Source organism: Camelina sativa, chromosome 11, assembly GCF_030686135.1.
Source record: "Camelina sativa cultivar CO46 ecotype springtype chromosome 11, ASM3068613v1".
Lineage (NCBI taxonomy): Eukaryota > Viridiplantae > Streptophyta > Magnoliopsida > Brassicales > Brassicaceae > Camelina > Camelina sativa.
The window spans coordinates 16780647-16804324 of record NC_141890.1 but is presented as its reverse complement, the minus strand read 5'-3'; the positions used below and the strand labels follow the sequence as shown (position 1 = coordinate 16804324).

Here is a 23678-nt window from a genome sequence, read left to right as displayed (position 1 = left end):
CTCATGCATTGCAATATGTGTTTGTGGTGCATGTAAAGGCAAAGTGTGATCGTGGAATCAAGACAATGAAGAGGAGGATGTTCTAGGGACTCGATTGGATTTTGTTTGGCATTGCTAGGTTGCTAGAGTTGGGTCATTAGAAACATTGCTAGGTTGCTGGTTCCATGTTTCCTGATGATTTGGATATGGATTTGTGGTTTATTTTATTATTGGAATATTATTGGTTATTTCCGCTGTTTGATTGTGGTTGTGGTTAGGTGGCTGATGGATATGGGACCACTAGTTGTAGTTTATTATTATTATTTATTATTTAAAAAAACAACGGGTCGGGTCGTTTCAGTTTGGTATCAGAGCCCTTACGTTTCTAGGTTTGGGTTCACTAGGCTTTGTGTTGTAGATATTTGGGAGTGCATGCCTTGATTGATTATGTGAGTTAGTCAATTGTGTGTGGCATGGAGTCCTAAAACATCCTCTTCGAGCCTACAGTGTGATTCCACGGTGAGTTTTGTTTTTTTTTTTTTTGTGTTTTTGTATTATGTTAAGATTGCTTGTTAGCCTCTGTTCTTGGAAGTGCAGTGGCTAAAAGTGGTTGAGTTTTGGTCGCAGACGGGGACGGGGTCGTGATCATGTTCGGGCGGGTCCCGAGGCCAGCGAGTGTGTGGTCCAGAGTTCCACGAGGAAGTACGTCAGAGGGTCGCAAGCGTATCAGGAGGGACCAAAGGGGGTTAGCCGGTGAGCGTGCCGGGGGTGCTGGGAACCCAGGTGTGGGGTTGCAGCAAGTGAAGCCCAGGGTCGAGATGATCAATTGACGGATCTGTTGGCGTAAGCGGTTACCGAGAGGGGTACCAGTGCAGGCTTTAGTTGTACCGCATGTTGCATGGTGCAGCCGAGGGCTGTGGATGTTGAGGACCTTCCATCTTATGTTAGGGGGATGGAGCAGTGGTAGATGACCGGTGCGAGATTCTTTGCGAGAGGTATCGAGCCTAGAGAGGCGGATAGATGGACATATGTAGTTGGAGCAGATATTTCTCTGTTTGGTGGGTAATCTAGTTGGATATTAGAAGTTGTCTGTGTAGGTGTAACATTGTAATGTTAAACTCGTACCAAGGGAAGTACCTTTTGTCGAAAGATGTTTATAGTCTTTAAGGATTGTTGCTCCTGAAGGGGATGGTGGGTTTCCCGGAATACCGATAGCTCGAGGGGCTGTGGGCCCCGAGAGTGGCAGAGGGGATGATGTTCTCCTGAGGGGAAGAGTAGTTTCCCTGATACCGAGATCTTGAGGATTGTGGCCCAAGAGTGAGACGGTGGTCTGAGAGTGAGTTCGGTATGGCTCGAAGGTTGCGACCTAAGAGTGGGAAGTAGGGAGCAAGCAATGCCTAGGACGTGAGTATAAACATAACGACTGATTGTAGACCTCGAGAGATTGACGATGGTTTAATCTCGGGGTTTGGATGTGTGACCAATGGGTCAGGGTTTTATGACCAGAGCGGTTATGAATGTTTGGCTGATGCGCCAGGATTGTGAGGCCGATGGTGCTGGAGTCCCAGGAAGGGGAGTTGCAGCAGGTTTGAACCGGGAAGGGCATGTTTGTCAGATACATAAGTTCACGAGAAGCCTTCATGGCAGGATAAACTAATCGTTGCGACGATGCCGGATGAAGTTCATGGAGATGGACAGGGTTGCTAGATTCAGGGTTTTGGTAAGCTTGCTGGGGAAAATATGTCAAGTGATTCGAGTTGGTGGCCTGCAAAGCATTTGATACGGTGAATCGGAATATGCGAACGTATGGTACTTGTTTGTTCGTATTGATGATTTGTTGTGGAGAATTGCTAAGCGGAAAGCCAATTTTAGATTAAGTTACCTTGTGAAAGTTTTCCCTAAGAGACAAGTTACTAGAGGTTCTTGGATGGACAAGAGGTGTTGATATCCGGGTGGTGGTGAGTTGATGTCAGCATACTTAATTTTTAGTGTAGTAGAGCTGAGGAAGAAAATAGGGGATTCTTACGTCTTATCACTTCATTGTGGGGAGCGTCGGTGTTGTTTGTCAAGTAGAAGGACGAGGTATGGGTTTATGAGTTTGTGGCGATGCCGTTTGGGTTGACAAATGCACCAGCAGCGTTTATGAGATTGATAACCAGTGTGTTTCAGGAGTTTTTAGACGTGTCTGTCATCATTTTCATCGACGACATCCTGGTTTATTTTAAGAGTCATGAAGAGCAAGCAGTACATTTGAGGGCAGTTCTGGAGAAGCCGCGGGAGCAGAAGTTGTCTGCTAAGTTGAGCAAGTGCAGTTTTTGGCAGCGTGAGATGGGTTTTCTGGGTCATATTCTGTTTGCAGATGGGGTTTCTATAGATCCGGAGAAGATTCAGACTTTTAGAGATTGGCTTAGACCGCACAATGTCACAAAGATCAGGAGTTCCTTGGTTTGGCAGGTTACTACAGGAGGTTTGTGCAGGTATTTGCGAGCAGAGCACATCCGTTGACTAAGTTGACAGGGAAGGATGTTCCTTTTGTTTGGTCACAGGAGTGTGAGGAAGGCTTTGCAAGCCTGAAGGAGATGTTGACTACCGCTCCAGTGTTGGGTTTGCCTGAGCAGGGAGAAACCTATGTGGTTTGTACAGATGCATCCAGAGTTGGTTTGGGGTGTGTGTTGATGCAGCATGGGAAGGTGATTGCCTATGCTTCACGGCAGTTGCGGAAGCATGAAGACATCTATCCTACTCATGACCTAGAGATGGGTGCCGTAGTTTTTGCCCTGAAGATTTGGAGATCTTATCTTTATGGTGCAAAGGTACAGGTGTTTACAGATCATAAAAGTCTGAAGTATATATTCACTAAGCCTGAGCTGAATTTGAGGCAGAGGCAGTGGATGGAGCTTGTGGCAGACTATGATTTGGAGATAGCCTATCATCCTGGTAAGGCTAATTTGGTTGTAGATGCTCTGAGTCAAAAGAGGGTAGCTTCGGCTCAGGAGCAGGAGATGGAGTCTCTGGTAGGAGAGATTGGGGCGTTGAGTTTGTGTGTTTTATCTCAGGAACCATTCGATTTGGAGGCAGTTGATAGAGCAGATCTTCTGAGCAGAGTGCGTTTGGCTGTGGAGAAGGATTTGGGGCTGGTGAATGCCTCAAGGGATGTTGATTCAGAGTATAAGGTCTCAGATAATGGTACCATCTTGGTGCACGGTCGGGTTTGTGTGCCCAAGGATGAGGAGTTGAGGCAGGATATCCTGAGAGAGGCTCATGAGAGAAAGTTTTCTATTCATCCAGGAGCGACTAAGATGTACCGTGATCTCAAGAGGTACTATCATTGGGTCGGGATGAAGAAGGATGTAGCTAGTTGGGTCGCGAGGTGCGACGTGTGTCAGCTAGTGAAGGCTGAGCATCAGGTTCCAGGAGGGTTACTGAAGAGTCTTCCCATTCCAGAGTGAAAGTGGGATATGATTACTATGGACTTCGTGGTAGGTTTGCCAGTGTCCAGGACGTTTGATGCTATTTGGGTCATTGTGGACCGGTTGACTAAGTCGGCACATTTTCTGGCCATTAAGAAGACTGATGGAGCAGCGGTCATGGCTAAGAAGTATATGAAGGAGATAGTCAATTTGCATGGGATGTCAGCGAGCATTGTGTCTGATAGGGACTCTAAGTTCACTTCGGTGTTCTGGAGAGCGTTTCAGGCAGATATGGACACTAAGGTGCATATGAGTACCGCTTATCATCCCTAGACAGATGGACAATCAGAGAGGACGATCCAAACGTTGGAGGATTAGCTGAGGATGTGTGTATTGGATTGGGGTGGCCATTGGGCAGATCATTTGAGCTTGATAGAGTTTGCTTACAACAAAAGTTATCAGGCAAGTATTAAGATGGCTCTTTATGAGGCTTTGTATGGGAGGCCGTGTCGTACACCGTTATGCTGGACTCAGGTGGGGGGAGAGGAGCATTTACGGGGCAGATTTTGTTCAGGAGACCTTAGAGAAGATTCGGGTTCTCAAGCTGACCATAAAGGAGGCTCAGGATCGGCATAGGAGTTATGCCGAAAGGAGGAGGAGAGATCTTGAGTTTCAGGTAGGAGACAGAGTGTACCTCAAGATGGCCATGTTACGGGGTCCAAATAGGTCATTGACTGAGACTAAGTTGAGTCCCAGGTACATGGGTCCGTTCAGAGTGATTGAGCGTGTTGGACCAGTGGCTTATAGATTGGAGTTACCTGAGGTTATGCGTGCATTCCATAAGGTTTTCCATGTTTCTATGTTGAGGAAGTGTCTCCGTGAGGATGATCAGCTGTTAGCTAAGATTCCTAAGGATCTTCAGCCTAACATGACTTTGGAGGCGATACCAGTGAGGGTTCTTAAGAGGAGGATTAAGGAACTTTGGAATAAGAAGATTCTTTTGATAAGAGTCCTTTGGGATTGTGGTGGTGTTGAGGGAAAAATTTCCTGAAATAGAAGTTTTTAAAAGAGGAAAGAATCCAAAAGTAGAAAGTTCTAAAAATGAAAAGTTTTACGGGAGTTAGAATTGTCCATTTTTAGTGGTTGTGAGCCTTGAAGGGGCTAGTGTGGCCTTCGAGGCGGGCTTTTGAGTCATTAGGCCCGTCTGTGGCGATCTTTTGAGATATTGTGTGGCCTTTGTGGCGGGCTGTTTAGCCGTGTGTAGCCTTTGTGGCGGGCTGTTTAGCCAATTGTGTGGCCTTTGTGGCGGGCTGTTTAGCCAATTGTGTGGCCTTTGTGGCGGGCTGTTTAGCCAATTGTGTGGCCTTTGTGGCGGACTGTTTAGCCAGATGTGTGGCCTCTGTGGCGGGCTGTTTAGCCAAAGTGCCTGTTTAGGCGGTCCTTCGGGACAGATGGTCTTTGTGACGGTCCTTCGGGACAGATGGTCTTTGTGACGGTCCTGTTTAGGACATTTGTTTGGCCTTGGTGGCGGTCCTGTTTAGGACATTTGTTTGGCCTTAGTGGCGGTCTTGTTTAGGACATTTGTTTGGCCTTGGTGGAAGTCCTGTTTAGGACATTTGTTTGGCCTTTGTGGCGGCCCTTGTGGCAGTGAGATGATCCATGTATGGTCATGAGGTATCCCAGTGAGGGGATATGTGGTTGGTAGGACATTGAGATGTCTTACGCGAGCCACGGGAAGGAAACCTGGATAGGGATAGGACTTAGACGTGTTCAGAATTGTTTGCTCGCAACTCTTGGGGGACTTAGGTTCTCCTAGTACTGCTATATTCTGAGACTTTGTGGCTTGGGAGTATGGTTGGTATATCGACTTCGGATGACGATCCGGGGGCGCGCTGTAGGGTGGCAACCCGAGAGACGAGTATTTGATTTTTCCTTATATATTATGGCATGCAGGCTTCAGCCTGATAAGGAGCCAATATTATGGCATGCAGGCTTCGGCCTGATGAGGAGCCAACATTATGGCATGCAGGCTTCGGCCTTATGAGGAGCCAATAAAAAAAAAAAAAAAAAAACTCAAGGTTTAGGCCTCTGAGTAAAGGAAAGTCCAAAAGTCGAGAGCAAATAATGCCTGGAGCGTGAGTCTATCGCCTAGAGGTGACCTTTTGTAGTTCGGTCGGAGGAGTGCGTGCCGTGGAGACGGTTGCACGGGAGTCCTTGGCTGATGGTTGTTCGAGATTCAAGGACAAATCTAGTTTAGTGGGAGGGAATTGTAACATCCGCGAACCGAAATCCCGGTTTAGGGATTGCATCGATCGATGCAAGGTTGTTTTATGTGGACGAGTTTAAGTGAAACGCTGCGTTTTGGGTTAGGGAAAACCCTTAAGTCGTGTTTTTGTCTCATTCGACGAGTTCAGCCGTTTTTGAGAGAAAAGAGGGAGAAAAAGTGTTCTTGAGTGTTCTTGGTGATTTTTGGTGTTTGGAGGCGTTTCCTATAGAGATCTGTAGCTGGGATCGTTGTAGGAGCTTCCTAGGAGCGTGTTCTTGATTGCTTAAGGTTCAGAAACTTCTTGGCAAAGGTAAGTGCATGACCATGGTTATCGAAGCTGGAGATTTCTCTGATCTGCTTGTTATGTATTGTTAGACTTGTTAGATTGTTATTTGGGACGTTGGGAAGCTTTCTTGTGGCTTGGGATCGAGTTTTGTGGTTGTAGGAACGAAGATCCGGCGAGAAGCTTCAAGGGAAAACGATGCTCGGCATTGTATCGGTCGATGCACACTGTGCGTCGGTCAATGCAAATGCGAGGACGGCGCGTAAACTCTAGCGTTTTCATGCTATGTCAAGCATGTGTCGGTCGATGCAATGGGAGCATTGGTCGATGCAAGTTAACCTTGCATCGGTCGATGCAGATCTTGCGTCGGTCGACGCAACCTCCAACTGGTGTCGGTCGATGCATGTTGGTGTCGGTCGATGCTGAGTCCTGGTTTGTTATTATTGATTGTTGATTGTTTATTGATGGTTAGAGATGTCACTATTGCTTGTGTGTATAGCCCTGTAGATGGGAGAATTGCATTACTGAGTGTTTATAAAATACTCATGCATTGAAATACGTGTTTGTGGTGCAGGTAAAATCAAAGTGTGATCGTGGAATCAAGGCAATGAAAAGGAGGATGTTCTAGGGACTCGATTGGATGTTGTCTGACATTGCTAGGTTGCTAGAGTTGGGTCATTAGAAACATTGCTAGGTTGCTGGTTCCATGTTTCCTGATGATTTGGATATTGATTTGTGGTTTATTTTATTATTAGAATATTATTGGTTATTGATATTGGTTATTTCCACTGTTTGATTGTGGTTGTGGTTAGGTGGCTGGTGGGTATGGGACCACTAGTTGTACTTTATTATTATTATTATTATTTATTATTTATAATTTTTAAAAATGGGTCGGGTCATTTCAGTTTGGTATCAGAGCCCTTACGGCTGTAGGTTTGGGTTCATTTGGCTTTATGCTGTAGATGTTTGGGAGTGCATGTCTTGATTGATTATGTGAGTTAGTCAATCGTGTGTGGCATGGAGTCCTAGAACATCCTCTTCGAGCCTACAGTGTGATTCCACGGTGAGTTTCTTTTTTTTTTTTGTGTTTTTGTATTATGTTAAGATTGCTTGTTAGCCTCTGTTCTTGGAAGTGCAGTGGCTAAAGGTGTTTGAGTTTTGGTCGTGGACGGGTACGAGGTCGTGGTCATGTTTGGGCGGGTCCTGAGGCCAGTGAGTGTGTGGTCCAGAGTTCCACGAGGAGGTACGTTAGAGGTTCGCAAGCGTATAAGGAGGGACTAGAGGGGGTTAGCCGGTGAGCGTGCCGGGGGTGCTGGGAACCCAGATGTGGCGTTGCAGCAAGTGAAGCCCAGGGACGAGATGATCATTTGGCGGATCTGTTGGCGTACTGTTGGAGCGGTTACCGAGAGGGGTACTAGTGCAGGCTCCAGTTGTACCGCATGTGGCGGGGTGCAGCTGAGGGCTGCGGATGTTGAGGACTTTTCATCTTATGTTAGGAGGATGGAGCAGTGGTAGATGACCGGTGCGATATTCTTCGCGAGAGGTATCGCTCGACACCCTTTTTACCCCACTCAATACCCAAGTTTTGGAAGATTTACAAAAGTTGCCCGAAGTTTTCCATGATTACAAAACTAGTCCATGACGTGTTTTAGGACATATATATATAGTGTTTTTGGGTTTTAGAAACCTTTATGTTTTATTCTGGGAAGTTTTATTTTCTGCAAACCTGTGAGATTTTGAGAGCTTTTGGAAGAGAGAGAGATCTGAACTGCTTTAAGAGAAGAATTCATAAACTCCCTCTTTACTCTTTTAATTTCAATTGCTTATTATTCAGAATTATGTTTTGTTCTTCATTGAATATGTCTGAGTAGTTTGCTTGTTAGGTTCAAGTTTTTTCACAGGGTTTTTATAGTTTATTAGATTTGTTTATTTAGGATTCATTATCTTTCTAGATCTTCATCATAGGTTGTTCTTCGTATTAATCCTTGATTAGCCATTTAGAATTAATATCCTAGGAAAGTAAATTGATATGAGAATATAATTGATTTTCCTGATAAAACCTTTTGATGAGCAAAATTACTTTCTGCAAAGAGATTTGATTTAGTAATTTTGTGAACTTATCTAAATCTTTTCTTAAAGCTGATTTTTAACCTAAAATTTTACAAAGAGATTTGGATTTTCTGGTTTTAAATTTAGATAGTATTTGCAATGAGAACTGATTTATTTTACAAAAAAGTTTAGAGTTCTAGATCTGATTTTTAATTGCTTGAATCCTAATTTAATATTCCATAATTACCTGAGAAATTCCCTAGATCTAGCTTTTTGATCCTTTAGTTTTCACAGCTTTTATTTAATATTTTGCATTGTTGTTCTTTATTTAAATCAACTTGTTTAGCTTAATTATAAAAATCTATAATTTATTGTGTAGACTTGAGTCCTTGTGGAATTCGACCCCTAAGTATTACATTGACTTCTTAATTTGAGAGAGTAGCTCTAGGGTTTAATTTGAGCATATCAAATTTTGGCGCCGTTGTCGGGGACTCTTTGATCTACCATTAGATTTGAGTTTTTGTTTTCGTCTAAATTTTTTTCTTTTATTTGAAACTTACACGCTTTTGTTTCTTTTCTCTTGTGTGTTTCAGGTACATGCCTAATAAGCCTAACACAAGGAGCAATAAGACTGGTCCTACTGTGAAGCTTTCCAACCAAGAGTTAGGAAAACTTGAGCGTGAGAACAGAAAAGCAGCCAAATCCTTGAAGATGGTTAACACAATCATTTTGATTCGTGATGAAGCTGGTGATTTGAGGGATCAAGAGGGCCACTTGCGCAATGAGCATGGCCAAAAGCTTGATGCAGATGTCAATGTGATTGCTGAAGCTGTTGTTGTCAACGAGCAAGCTGTTGTCGTTGACAAGCAGGTAGATGGTGTCGACCGACGCCAACAGTCTGTCGATCGACACCCCCCTCCTGCAGACGTACGTGGAGCTGCCAACCACGTCCAGAACCTGGTTCGAAGACAAGATCCAAATCGAGATTTGATCAGGACCATTGCAGACTTCAATAGAATGAATTTGAGCTAAAGCCCGCTTACCAAAGGAATGACTTTGAGCTGAAGCCCGCTTACTTCCAGCTATTTGGACAAAGTGCCTTCTCTAATCTGCCAAATGAGAAGCCTTTGGATCATATTGAACACTTTGAGAATCTGGTAACCAGTATCAAAGCCAATGGGGTGACTGAAGATTACATCTAGTGCAAGCTCTTTCCATATTCACTTGCAGGAGAAGCATCTCAATGGTTGAAGCAGTTGCCACCCGGTTCTTTGACATCTTGGCAGAAAATTAAAGTGGCTTTCCTTAACTACTTCTATGATGATGCTATGTCTGATGAGTTGAGAGTCAAGCTGTCCTCTTTCAAGCAAAGACCAGATGAAGCTTTCAAGGCAGCTTGGGTGAGGTTCAAAGCTTATCAGAGGGACTGTCCACACCATGGTTTTTCAAGAGTGCAGTTGTTGAGTATCTTTTTCAGAGGAATTAACTGGGAATATCAGCTAGCCTTAGATGCTGCAAGCCATGGCAACTTCAAGAAAAAATATCCAGATGGAGCTGAGAATTTAATTGAGAATCTAGCCTTCAGTAACAGTACTAAGAGAGCTGATGCTGAAAGAAAGAGATGCTTCAGTCAGTGCAAAGCTTGATTCTGTTCACAATCTCTTGGTTGGCAAGATATCAGTTCACTTTGCTGCTGAAGTTGAAACACATGAGCCAGAACCTGAGCAAGGGAATGAAGAAGAGGATGTCAACTATATCTATGGAAATCAAGGTCAGCGGTTTGGTAATCAGCAAGGTAGTAGACCTTACAGTGGAAACAGCCAGCACAATAACTTTCAAGGAAATTCTTCTGGTTTCACACCCAAGCCTGACTATCAAAAGCAGCAACAATGCAGTGGGTACACATGGACTTATGGAAATAACTCATATCAGTCCCCTCCTCCAAAGACAGCAGAAAGTAGTAAGATGGAAGCTATGCTTGAGCAGCTTTTGCAAGGCCAGGAGTAAATGACAGTGACTTTCAATAGAAACCTTGACAATGTCTACACTAAGATTAATGGGAAATTTGAAGCTTTGAACATTCATGTCAAGAAGTTGGAAATTCAGGTTGCACAGACGGCTGGATCCGTCAAGAGGCAAGAGGGATTTCTCTCTGGAAGAACTGAGTCAAACCCCAAGCATGCTTGCAATGCCATATTATTGAGAGATGAAGATGATGGTGAAATTGCTTCTGCAGAACTGGGAGAGCAATCGGCCGAACCCGAAATGGACAAATCAACACCAGATGATGGTGTCGGTCGACACTCATCTCCGACAGAACATGAAGTTACAATATCTCTAAATCCAGCAGCTCTTGAGAGGGTGTACAGGCCTAAAGTCCCTTTTCCTAAGCCAAGAAGGTCCAAGCAGGAGCTTGAGGATGCTATATGCAAGGCTATGATGGATAAGGTGATGATAGAGATGCCTTTAGTTGATGCAGTCAAGTTTTCACCACCACTTAAGCGCTATGTGAAGAGAATGGTATCCAATGGTTTGAGTCCTAAGGAAGGATCACTACTTACCAAAGATGTCAGTGAAATTTTGTTGAAGCAGCCTGCTCAAAGGAAGAAAGAGAGGAAAGAAAAAGTGGTTGTTTCTAAGGAAGTGAGGGCAGTAATTCAGTGTATGACTGCAGAAAAGCTACCAGATCCTAGAAGTTTTGTGTTAGATTGTTCTATCTCCACAAGACGGTTTCCTCACTCACTTTGCGATCTAGGCTCTAGTATCAATTGATGCCACATTCTGTTGCTGTGAGACTTGGGATGACAGAGTTTAAGCCAACCCAGATTTCTCTTATTTTGGCTGATCGATCCTGAAGAGTCCCTGAAGGTGTTTTAGAGGATATTCCAATTAAGGTTGGAAACTTCATGATTCCCACTGACTTTGTGGTGCTAAAGTATGATACTGAGCCTAAAGATCCTCTCATCTTAGGAAGATCTTTCTTAGCTACAGCTGGTGCCATCATATATGTGCAGAAGGGAAACATAGCACTGAATGTGGAGGGTTTAAGTATGAACTTTGAGATCGATAAGCTGAGGAGAATTCCTACTATTGATGGACAGACTTTTTCTGTTAAGAAGGTTTTGCAACACGAGCATCAGGCTCAGTGTCGATCGACAACGGTCGACACCCCTCCAGATCCGAGCCTGAACTTGTCCACAACTGATGCTCAAAGTCAGAAAACTGTTCCCAAACAGAAACCTCCCCACTCCACCCTCCAGAGACCTCAGGTAAGGCTAAGGACATATAAGAAGCAAAACCGTCCCTAAATCTTGTCCTGGTCTTTTTCCTCACATCCTTGGCAGACCTCATGCACCTGAAGCTTATACCCCACCTTGGATGAAGAGGACATTTTCTCAGAGGCATTCACTACCACGTTCTGATCCGCCGGATGCCTGAGCTTCAACACAGTCAAGCCAATGACTGAAAACAAGCGCTTAGTGGGAGGCAACCCACTTTTAGTTTTTTCTTTTCCTTTTGCGTAATTTTTTCCTTTTGCATTGAGTCAGTTTTTGTTTGAAATTTGTTTGAAATTATGAACTATTTATCTATCATGTTACTTTTAACTTGTGTTTGAGTGTCTCTTAACAGAATAATTATCCAAAGATTGATCCAACAACACATCAACACAACTAACTGCAACTAACAAGGAGTTACGGCCAAAAACCACCATTCATGATGAGTGTCGATCGACGCTGAAATGGTGTCTGTCGACACCGCTGGGTAACCCGAGAATCAGTTCATCTTTTCATTACAATTTCCATACATTTTTGTTTCTTTTAGCTTTCCTATTACTTGAAAACACTGGGGACAATGTTATTTAAGTATGGGGGAGGTTAGTACTAACTACTAACATAGTTTTTGTTTTTAGTGTGTCAAAACCGTATTTTGTTTTTATTGAGTCAAAATTTTCAAAATTTTGTTGGAAACTATGAATTTTCTTTTTAGTGTATTGACTTGGTTTATAAATGCTGACCAGTAAACCAGAGACATCCAAGTTTCCAACAGAATTCATAAAAGTCTGAGGTAATTTCTGTACTTTTTTTTTTTAACTTATCAAGGAGATTAATGTTCATAGAGCTCGACTCCTTGTTCATACCTGACAAGTAAGATTTCAAAAGAAAATGGTACTCCTCTCCCTTATTCAAGTTGAAGAGATTATTCCAGAGAGCTTTGTTAAAAAAAAAGAGAATAAAAGATGAGATGATTTTGATCAGTTTGGAGAGGTAGGTAAATTACTTGTGACCTCATTATTCTATTCTTGAGTCAAATGATCACACAAAGTCTGGAAGCGAGGGGTAGGTAAATTACCGATGACCCCATTATTCGCCTATGCCTTTGAATCAAAGAAAAAAAAAAGAAGTCAGTAAGAAAAAAAAAATCAGCAAAGCTCAAAGGAAGATAAGAATAGAATAAGTCTAGAGGAGAGAAAAAGTACCACATGTTGTAAAAATTATATCTTGCTTGTTATGGTATAGTACGAGAATGAGTCTAGAAGGTTCTTGACATTGATCAGATTGATGAGTCCCATCGATGAAGGCTTAATAGAAGAAGTAGTGGAATTTAGTTTGAATTTGGGATGCTATGAATGTCAACGGAGAAGTACATGGTAGTTCGATTTGGATTTATTTGCTAAGCATATGGATTATGGTTTGAATGATCATGGTATTACCTTAAAAAGAAAATGAGTTTCTGCGTTTTCAACCCTCTTTTAGTGTATCAAAACTCATTTTATTACAATTTACTTTTTCCCTTCTATTGTTTTTATCCAAATTCATTGTATAAATATATCATCCATTGTTATATATATATATAAATATATCATCCACTGTTATATATATATATATATATATATATATATATATATATAATTGAATGCACTATATTGAACTAAGAATTTAACATAAAACTCCAATCTGTTATAAATCGTATGTATTCATGAATTTTCCCTGCGCTGTAGCGCGTGTCCGATCCTAGTTTCATATTTAATTGCTTAGTGAAGGTGTTGATTTGCACATAGCTATTGATATATCATGGTTTTTACGGTATAATTGTGCTTTTTGAGTCTTTTTGATTTGTTTTCTAGGATGTTTTAGAGTCTTAACAGGTTTTGTAGGATTTTGGCACAAAAGGAGCAAAGTGGAGCAATTTGGATGATTTTGGAGCATTTAACCAAAGGAAATCAACTTGGAGTCGTATCATAGTGATGGTGTCGATCGACACCACCCTTAGTGTCGGTCGACACCCTTTTTACCCGACTCAAGACTCAAGTTTTGGAAGATTTACAAAAGTTGCCCGAAGTTTTCCATAATTGCAAGACTAGTCGCTGACGTGTTTTAGGACATATATATAGTGTTTTTGGGTTTTAGAAACCCTTAAGTTTTATTTTCTGCAACCCTGTGAGATTTTGAAAGCTTTTGGGAGAGAGAGATCTGAACTGCTTTGAGAGAAGAATTCATAAACTCCCTCTTTACTCTTTTAATTTCAATTGCTTATTATTCAGAATTATGTTTTGTTCATCATTGAATATGTCTGAGTAGTTTGCTTGTTAGGTTCAGGGTTTTTATGGTTTATTAGATCTGTTTATTTAGGATTCATTATCTTTCTAGATCTTCATCATAGTTTGTTCTTCATATTAATCATTGATTGGCCATCTAGAATTAATATCCTAGGAAAATAAATTGATATGACAATATAATTGATTTTCCTGATAAAACATTTTGATGGGCTAAATTACTTTCTGCAAAGAGATTTGATTTAGTAATTTTGTGAACTTATCTAAATCTTTTCTTAAAGTTGATTTTTAACCTACAATTTTACAAAGAGATTTGGATTTTCTAGTTTTAAATTTAGATAATATTTGCAGAGAGAACTGATTTATTTTACAAAAGAGTTTAGATTTCTAGATCTGATCTTTAATTGTTTGAATCCTAATTTATAGATTAATTTAATATTCCATAATTATCTGAATAATTCCCTGGACCTAGATTTTTGGTCCTTGAATTTTCACAGCTTTTATTTAATATTTTGCATTGCTTTTCTTTATTTAAATCAACTTGTTTAGTTTAATTATAAAACTCTATAATTTATTGTATAGACTTGAGTGCTTGTGGAATTCGAACGCTAAATATTACAGTTATCTCTTAATTTGAGAGAGTACCTCTAGGATTTAATTTGAACATATCAGGTAAGTTATGAATCGAATATACCTATAGAGTTTGAGGTATGGAAAAGCTGTTTTTAGTCAAAAAAAAAAAAAAAAAAAAAAAAAAACATCAATTATTTTATAAAATTTCTCCCTCTCTCGATATTATCAAATATTACATAGGGGACAAATTTCTCAAAAAATAATTAAAATATGTTGTATAATATCCTTGCAAGAACGATTGCTTGTCAAGCATTTCAGTTAGTTTGTGCGGAGTTAGTTGCTATAATAGCCTCTTTGACGTTTTTGTTTTGCTCTGTTTTTCCTTTCCCTCTCTCTCGTTATCTAAAATTTCTCATTCTCGTAATGTAAAAGTGGAATGCTTAGCATGTTCATCGACGTCGTTTCTTTTAGAAGTGGTTTTTGTAAACTTTTTACCTCTGTCTTAGGCTACCAATTATCATGGAGTTTTATTTTAGTTAAAGTGTGGTTGCCAAAACAAATATGTATATTAACATGTAAGTCTTTATTAATTGTATTATATGTTGATATGTTGACTGTTGAATTCATTTCATTATATGTCAACTGAATAATATTTGTTGAATGTTGAATAATATTTTATTATGTCATTAATATATTAATATATGTCAAAAATATTGGTCTGGAATTTGTAAGAACAAGATCTTTTGTTTCATATTTAATCCCTTGTCTATCTTCCTTATAAATTATTTCATATTTATTTCTCTCTCTTTCATTCTCTCTAAAAGTTAATAAAAATGGGAATGATAGGTCCTGTGATACGAATGTTCTTATTGTGTTGCATCTTTGGTCACATAATTATAAATCATAACAATGGTTTCCTGGAAGCCAAAATATTTTCGAAATTTGAAGATTCAGAAATTGAGAAGAAACTAAAAGCTATGAACAAACCCACTGTCAAGATCATCAAGGTTTTTCTATATATCTTTACAATCTTGCTTTTGTTCCCTAGCTCTATATATATTCTATACGATTAAGTCATATATGTTAATCACTATATATATATATGGCTGTATAAAATAGACTACAGATGGAGAAAGCTATGGGTGTGTGGATTTCTTTAAGCAACCTGCATTTGATCACCCTTCTATGAAAATTCATAAATACCATTACACGGTAATTTCGGATAAGCGCTATAAATATTCTTATATTAATTCTTCTGAAATGGAAACACAAAAAGAAACACTAATATGTTTGCCGTGTTCGATATGTCTTAGATGCGTCCAATATAGAAAGAAATTATGAGAAAACAAAATACAAACGATGCGGTATTTGGTTATTTATGGGAGAATGGTGTGGGTTGTCCTGTTGGTACGGTCCCTATCCAAAGAGTCACCAAAGAGGATATTTTGAGATTAGACTCATATGGCGATAATCATAAACCCCGTGGCTCTTGGAACACGACTAGTTATGATCCTAATAGTCCTCTTCATTTTGACCAACATCATGTAAGTTGATTATTTTAATTAAAAAAGACAAGAATATCATATAACCTTTTGATATATTTATAATGATCCTATTCTTGGTTGGGATTAGTTTGCCGTAGCTCGGACGAAGAACATAGGTAGGAGGTTCCGTGGAGCAACAATGGAACTTTGTATAACCGAGCCTAAGGTTCAGCCGACCCAATACAGTGCTACTCGAATTCACGTTCAGATCGGAAGGGATTTGATCCAAGCCGGTTTGACTGTAAGTCAAGACTTAGTTTATTTATTTTGCACTGAACTACTGAGCTCAATTTTACTTATTTATTTTATAAATTTATAATCATGAATTGTATATTGTTTAATATAATTTCAAATAACACAAATATTATTCACTAATTCAGGTTAATCCAGTATTGTACAAGGACCACCAACCTCGGACTTGCGTCTATACATATGTAAATCATTCAATGAAAAAATTCTCTTTCAAATTTATCATTTTGTTTTTTTTGATATATGTATGAAATAATTTGACTAATTATAATAATATATAATCATGGGATAGGCAAATGGAAAATCTTGTTACAATAGCAACTGCAACACTGGGGTGTTAGTCCTTCGTCGAGACTTTCCACTTGGTATGGCATTGAAGCCAGTGTCTATTCGTGGTGCTAATACGAGTTATTATGGAAGCTTCCGTCTAGGCATGGTTTTCCTCTTTCTTAGTACTGAGCATTTTTTTGCCTTTCTTCTAATTTCTTCGGAGTGCGACTAACCATTCGAAAGTTTGATAAACATCATTGTAATGTCAAAAATAACCTATTATTTTCTGGTAACAGGACAAAAAATATGAAAATTCGTGGTTTCAATTTGGTAATAATGCTGTAGAAATTGGACTTTGGCCGTGGCATAGGTTTGATCAAAGCTTCGGAAATTTGGTCGAGTGGGGTGGAGAAGTGTACAGCGCAATTTTGCCCAGTCCTCAAATGGGATACGGATATTTTCCTGTTGAGGCAGTACGTTACGATGCATATATCCAAAATATATCTGTACTCGACCGTGATTATAACATAGACCGCAATGTGATGGATCTCGAAGACTTTTCGGATGACACTCGAAATCCTAAACATCGTGGTGGTCATATAATCTTTTATGGTGGTCCAGGAAATGTTTGAAAATGATTAGATCTTTATATTATGAAAGTTAAAATTACATTGACTTAATTTTACAATAAAAATACGGCCTTCTACAAGTTACATTTTAAACATGCTTTTCTAATGACTATATATATATACATGCACAAGACCTAGCTAATGACATCTACATAGACCAAATTAATCAAGTAATCTTTTGCAAATCAAATGAAAATAGAGAAATTTATGATTTATGTCATGTACAATGCAATTCATTGTGAGTAATGCCACTTTTTTTATAGCATTTTCTAAAATGCCATAGGAACCATTTTTGACTAACCTAAAATGAAAAAATTGTCCTTAACTAAAGTTTTCATTTGTTTCTCTCTTCTTCTCTCATTTCTCTCCAATTAACATTTTTGTTTTTCTCAAAACCTCGAAAACTTCATTCTTTTTCTCCAAACCTCTATCTCTCCACATATCCAACTCTCTCTCCCTCTCTCCAAATTTCTACCTCTCTCATTTTAAACCTCTATATAATTCACCTGTCCAAAATTTACGATTCGAAAAACACATTTGATGCATCTCCAGTGGACCAGATCCACAGTCCGGTGGACAAGACTTTTTTTGTCTCTCGATGGACCAGATCTGTTGGACTAGAGAACTGGTAAACCAAAATTTTCCATTTTACTAACAAATCTTGGCCATCCTTGAGTTCTTCTGAAGCTGATATGGTCCACTAAATAAAAGAAAGTTTTGGGGACGATAAATACCTTGGTTGTCGGATCTGGTCCACCAGAGCCACATTATTTTCAATGTATGTGTGGTCAAAAGACATGCAGTGGACAAAAAGCGCCAACGGACAAAATTTGGACACATAGAATTTTGATGTTTGATCTGATCCACTGTATCTGCAGACCTATTGTGCAAACAAAATTGGGAGTGGACATAAAAAACCTATCGAGAAATTGAATCTGGTCCACCCAAAGAACAACAAGTTCAGTATATGTCTTAGCAGATTTTTAGGGTAGACAAGTTATTTTGATAACTTTTGGAAAATAATGGACATGTAAAGTCCAACCAAGCAGATCTGATCAATTCGAGAGGTCGATGGAGAAATTAGGGATGGACTAAACCTGACTGGACGGATTTGGTCTAATGGAAAGTTATTTACTAAAGGGTTATTTCCGTCTTTTAGCTATGTGGCATAATAATGGAAAGTTGCATAATCGAAAAGAAAAGAAAAAAATTGCATTTTCAATAAGTTTTGTTTCAAAAGTGGCATTCTTGACTAAAATCTCATGAATATATGTCTTCTTGAAGGGCATTTTTATCAAACAAGTTATGATCTACGTATATGGGTAATTTTTGGTGTCTTGAGAGTTTAGAGTTTCGAGTATGCAAATTGTTTATCTCTCTTTTCTATCTAAACACACACAATTGTAGAACTAAGAGAATGAGAACAATTCTCTGCAAGCTTAATGATGTTCATATATTTTACCTTGTTTTCCCTTAGTTTATTCACAACTTTTGCATCTTTTGCTATCCATTTAGGACATTATTGTGTAGCTTTAGGACTAATCATGCATTAGAGAATAGTTGCATTGCATTTGCATCTTTTCATGCATAAACAGGTGATTTTGGAGCTTAAGGAGCATGGAAGCAATGCTGAGGAGAAGTGAAGCAATCCTGAGGAGAAAACAAGAGAGTTAAGGCTGTAGAATCAAGGTCCGGAGTCCAACTCGACCGCACACTCGACCACCACTCGACCGTGTGCTGAGAAGGACTCGACCGAGTGGAGAATGCACGAGAGAAGCCAGCTCGACCAGCCACTCGACCGAGCATTGGTCGAGTTGACCGAGCCGTTGACTGCTTTGACTTTTTGTATTTTTAGGGCTTCCACCTCACCTCCTATATAAGGCCCTTGTACCTGCAGCCACCAAAGAGTCCAGCTTTTTAGAGAGTCTAAAACCTAGTTTTTACCTTTTTTAGATTTTATTCCTTTTGCACTTTCTTTTATTTTAGATTTTGTACTTGTTTAAGAAAGAAAGACTAGATTCTTGTATTTTGTTTGTTTCATAACTTTCAAAATATTAAGATTTCGAGTTTTATTTCTTCATCAACATTGTAGATCTCTGTTTCATCTTTCTAATGATGCAAGTTTCATTATTTTCTGGGTTTTTGACATATTTCACCATGTGTTCTTGTGAGTAGTTTGCTTAAGACCTTGAGGATGGGTTAGGCTGGGTTGATCTTGTGGTTTGTTTGATTTGGTCAAGCTTGATTGTTGTAGATCTCTTCTAGGCTAGATGATCTTAATGCTGATCCTATATCTGAGAAGGTAGGGTTTGATTTCAAGCATCTTAGCATCACACCAATGTCTAAGGAGCATAGATAAGGCTAGATCTAGAGCTTACCATTAGGCTTGCTAAGAGATTAGAAGTCTTGTTTGGTTTGAGAAGTATTGCTTAATGCCTGCTTGTGTAGATTCTTTACTTTGTGAGAACAAGTCTAGAAATGCATATGTTTGATTGTTTCTTGCCATGAGAGTGGATTAAACATGTCTTAGAATAGTATGTCTAGAGATCAGCTCAAAGTTTGCTTGAGATTTGTTGACCAAGTTAGATAACCACAATGATTAGCTCAGCCCATGAATCCCTCCTCAAGGCCTTCTTTGTTTATTGAAATCTTAGTCTAAATATCATTGCTTGCTTGTTGTTTGATTAGTTTTAGCATTGCTCTGTTTTTCTTGTGTTGCTCTGTTTTCACGTTTAAGTCTAGCTCGACCACGTACTCGACCTACACTCGGTCGAGTGCTGCTCGAGTTCATCCCCAGAACTTGTGTTTTTGATTTGTGATTGTCTTGTTTCATTCCTGTTTCATTTCCATTGCATTCACGTAGTTTCCTGTTCATTACTTGTCTTGCATTAGTTCATCAGCATAGTGTCTACTTCTGTTCTAGTTTCATTATAGCTTTAATTTGTCTGTTATGTTTGCATTTATTATCTTGTTCTAGTTGTTTTTACTTTCTGCATTTCATATCTCATTATAGGATTGTTAGTGACAAACAATCTTTACAATTGGCTTGACTTAGACTCATATGCACATCTTAATTGTTCACAATCACTCAGATAGGATTGACACCTCTTATACTGCAACTGCATAAGGGGAATTGAAACACCCTGACTTCTATTCATTCCATACATCATCATTCCATACATCATTCATTCACCACACCATAAAAAAAGTTAGTTTCAATTTGGCGTCGTTGCCCATTTGAGTGTGTTTTGTGACATTTAGGATCATTATTAGTCTAAGATTAAGTTCGTTTACACACTTGTGAAGTTACTGAACTCGAATCTTCCTTTGCTTGGCTGTTTTGTGTTTCAGGTACCCACTCGACCACCACTCGACCGAGCTGTGATCGAGCACATGATCGAGCCAGAAGCCGGATCCAATTAGCCATTACTTTCCAGTCGACTCGACCACCCACTCGAGCCTGCGCTCGACCGTGTACCTGTTCGAGTCTGTAGTAGAGTTTGTTGATGCACACAAGGTCAAAAGGCAAAGATAGTCTTCAACAGCCTATTGACAACATCCACATGCTACAAAATGGTTTGAGACATAAGCAAGGAAGAGTAGTTCACCAACAACAAGGTCAAGACATCATGGAGCAACCAGCTATCCATGAGCAGAGACCAAGGCACATTGGTGCAGGAGATGCACCCAATACCCACAACCAAAGGGCTGGAATTGTGCCACCTTCAGTAGCAAACAATAACTTTGAGATCAAGAGTGGATTGATCTCAATGATACAAGCCAACAAATTTCATGGGTTGCCAATGGAGGATCCACTAGATCACCTTGATGAGTTTGACAGAATATGTGGACTCACAAAGATCAATGGAGTGAGTGAAGATGGATTCAAATTAAGGCTCTTCCCATTTTCTCTTGGAGACAAAGCTCACCTTTGGGAGAAGACTCTTCCTACTGGAGCTATCACCACATGGGATGCATGCAAGAAAGCTTTTCTGGCAAAGTTCTTCTCCAATGCAAGGACTGCTAGGTTGAGGAATGAAATTTCTGGGTTTGCTCAAAGGAATAATGAGAGCTTTTGTGAAGCTTGGGAGAGGTTTAAAGGATTCCAGACTCAGTGGCTTCAGCAATGAGTCACTTCTAAGCACCTTGTATAGAGGAGTGCTTCCCAAGATAAGAATGCTTCTTGATACAGCCTCTAATGGAAACTTCCTCAACAAGAATGTGGAAGAAGGATGGGAATTAGTTGAGAATCTTGCTCAATCTGATGGCAATTATAATGAGGACTATGATAGGACCATAAGGGGTTCCTCAACTGATCAAGAGGACAAGTATAAGAAGGATTTGAAGATGGTCAATGAGAAGCTTGACAAGATACTCCTAAGCCAGTCCAAGTCCATTCACTTAATTGGTGAAGAAGAAGCTCCAGTTCAAGAGGGGGAGCCTGAATTTGATGAGTTGTGCTACATGCAAAACCAGGGAGGATTCAAAGGCTACAACCAAGGAGGTTTCAAAAACAACAATCTCTCTTATAGGAGCACCAATGTGGCCAACCCTCAAGACCAAGTCTATCCACCTCAACAACCTCAACAGCAACAAAACTACATCCCCAAACAACAACACCAAGTGTTCCAGCCCCAATTGTGTCCCCCACCAGGGTTTCAGACTAACCAAGGCCAAGAACAAGACTTAAGAGCAATGATGCAACAATTGTTGATTGGGCAAACACAAGGTAAGATTGAGGAAGGCAAACAGTTTGCTGAGTTGAATCAAAGGCTCACATCACAGTACAATGATCTGAACATGAAGTTTGAAGGTCTCAACTCCAGAGTGAAGTATATGGAGAGCAACATTGCCTCTACTTCAGCTCCTAAACCCAACCAACTCCCTGGAAAAGCTGTTCAAAATCCAAGGGAGTTCACTGCAAAAGCTATTCATATCTCTGATGAGGAAGTCACTGAGGACAATGAAGTCCAAGTTTGGGGGAATTCATTAGTTACTGAAGCCCCAAGTGACGTTTGTGCAAAGCAACTGGAGTCCGCTATTGCACTCGACCAAGTACTTGAACAGCCACTCGACCGAGTGCATGCTCGAGTGGTCGATCGAGTTGCAGACTCAGAAGCTGTCAAGCCTGCTAAGTACATTCCTCCTGCTTACAAGCCACCTCTTCCATTCCCAGGACGTTTCAAAGCACAAAAGATTAAGGAGCTTAGGGAAATCATTGAGAGAAAGGAGATGATGGCTAAGCAACAAGAAGAAGAGAGGGTTTTAAAGGAAGAAGCTGTGGTTGAGGAAGTGTTGGCCATACAAGAGATCACCATTGCTTACCAAGAAGAAGAGAGAGGACCTGCCTTGGAACAGTATGATCCATATCCTCTCTACAAAGATTTTTTGCTTGATTTGTCAAAGAAGAAGGCTGGAGCTCAAGATGAGAAGGATCTTGAGGACCTTGGAGGAGTTATCATTCCAATCAAGCTTAAGGATCCAGGACCATTCTATCTGCCTTGCACAATTAGCTATCTTCACTACAACCAATGCCTTTGTGATTTGGGAGCTTCAACAAGCGTGATGCCATACTCCATAGCACAAAAGCTTGGGAGAACTGATTTCAAGTCCACCAACCTTCATATATGTCTAGCTGATGGGTCAAACAAGGAGATAGTTGGAAGGTTGGAGAATGTCCCAGTCAAGATAGGGAAGGCAAGGGTTCACACTGATTTTGTGGTGTTGGAGATGGACAAGGAACCTGAAGATCCAATCATTCTTGGAAGGCCATTCCTAGCCACTGTAGGAGCAGTTATTGATGTCAAAGAGGGTCTTGTGACCTTGAACATTGCTAAAGATATAGCCATGAAGTTTAACATCTATAACCCAACCAACCTTCCTACCATTGATGATCAACCTTTTACTATCAAGGACAAAGGAGGTCAAGAAGGTTTAAGTGGTGAAGTAACTCCAAAGGCTGAGCTCTCCTCTCAAGATGATTCTGTGGAAAAGCTTAAGAGGTCAGTTCAAGAGTTGACTAGTATGGTTGAGGATCTCCAAGTTAAGCTGAACAAGAGGTCCTTAAGGAAAGCAAGACCAAGGCTCAAAATCAAGAAGAAATATGGTTTGTGTGTTAAGGGTGAGGAGATCAAGGATCAACTTCACATTGATCAAGAGGTTCCAGGGAGGATTTCATCACCTCCTTGGTATCTAAACCAAGTCTAAAAAGGACATCAAAAGTCAAACTTAGTGACTTTAAACAAGCTCACTAGGGAGGAAGTCCCTAAGGTATCCATGTACATATTGTTTAAGGTTTTTGGTATTTTGATTTTGTTTTGGTATTTTCACGATCAGGGAAGCAAGGGAGACCAGATAGAAGAGGAATAGAAGATTCGTGGTCCAGCTCGACCCCCCCCACTCGAGCACGTACTCGACCGAGTCCCGGTCGATTCCCATCGTCGAGCTGCCCCAATCTCCACCCCCAAGTCAACAGCAAGACCCCAACTACTCCTATGACAGCATGCAAATGGATGTGGACAACTACTTCCACAATCCCTAAGGTACCACTATCACCTTCACTTGTAGATATCATTGCATTTCATGTTGTGTTTTGTGATTTGTTTTTACTCTTGAATCCTCAATCAAATTTCTTTCACACAGGGACTGTGTGATTTAAGTTTGGGGGAGGGTTTGAGATAGCATTTGATGTTGTGTTTTGTTTTCTTATTTCAAATTTTTAGCATCATCATGTTAATACTTGCATAGCATCTAAGGCATAGAAAAACCCTAAAAATTTGAAATTTTTTACAAAAATCTTTATAAAAAAAGAGTGTTCATGTAGTTTGCACTGCACATTAGGATCTTGTTTAGCATGTTTCATGTAGGATTAT

At 40.1% G+C, this 23678-nt stretch overlaps 1 non-coding gene and 1 pseudogene across 2 annotated transcripts; one reads left to right on the top strand and one right to left on the bottom strand.

Annotated features, from left to right (window-relative positions):
• The first annotated feature begins 14944 nt into the window (after positions 1-14944).
• LOC147934106 (protein neprosin-like) lies at positions 14945-16854 on the top strand (annotated as a pseudogene). Its single transcript, XR_015573125.1, has 7 exons — positions 14945-15121; positions 15234-15326; positions 15428-15658; positions 15747-15899; positions 16039-16092; positions 16200-16343; positions 16474-16854. The product of XR_015573125.1 is annotated as a protein neprosin-like (transcript).
• A 3977-nt stretch (positions 16855-20831) lies between these two features.
• On the bottom strand, positions 20832-20939 carry LOC147934105 (small nucleolar RNA R71). The gene has a single exon (XR_015573425.1). It is a non-coding gene; the product is annotated as a small nucleolar RNA R71 (small nucleolar RNA).
• Between the last annotated feature and the right edge of the window lie 2739 nt (positions 20940-23678).